The sequence below is a fragment of the Daldinia childiae genome (assembly GCF_008694065.1).
Source record: "Daldinia childiae strain JS-1345 chromosome Unknown Scaffold8, whole genome shotgun sequence".
NCBI classification, from domain to species: Eukaryota; Fungi; Ascomycota; class Sordariomycetes; order Xylariales; family Hypoxylaceae; genus Daldinia; species Daldinia childiae.
In genome coordinates this window covers 387,054-387,681 of record NW_022984649.1, presented here as the reverse complement: position 1 = coordinate 387,681, position 628 = coordinate 387,054, and positions in this window count along the sequence as shown.

Sequence of the window (628 nt, the reverse complement as noted above, 5' to 3'; positions counted from 1 at the left end):
TATTATTTAATTATAATTAAAAGTTATATAAAAATTATATAAAAATTATATTTATTTTTATATAAATTTATTAAATTATATATATATTTTTTATATTAATTTTATATATATATATATATTTTTATTTTATAATATTTAAATTTAATATAATTATATTAAAGGCCACCTTAAAAAGCGACACAATCCTTAAGTTTACTAATTAAGAAATTTTTTTTTTAATATTATAAAAATTATAAAAAATTATAAGAAATAAATCAAATAAATAATAAAATTATAAATTAATAAATTAATATTTTATTATTTATTATATTTAATTATATATTTTTATTTAAAATTTTAATATATTTTTTATAATATTAATAAATTTATAAATATTAGTTTTAATATTATAAAAATATTTTATATAATAATAAATAAAATTAAAATAATATAAAATTTAATATTTAAAAAATTTTATATGATATTTATTATTATTTTTTTAATTTTTCATTAATTATATTATTATATATATTTAAAAAAAACAAAGTAAATTATATAAATAATTAAATTTTAAAATATTATATTATTTTAAAATAATATTATATAAATAATAATAAAAATATTAAATAAATATTATATTAAATTTTTA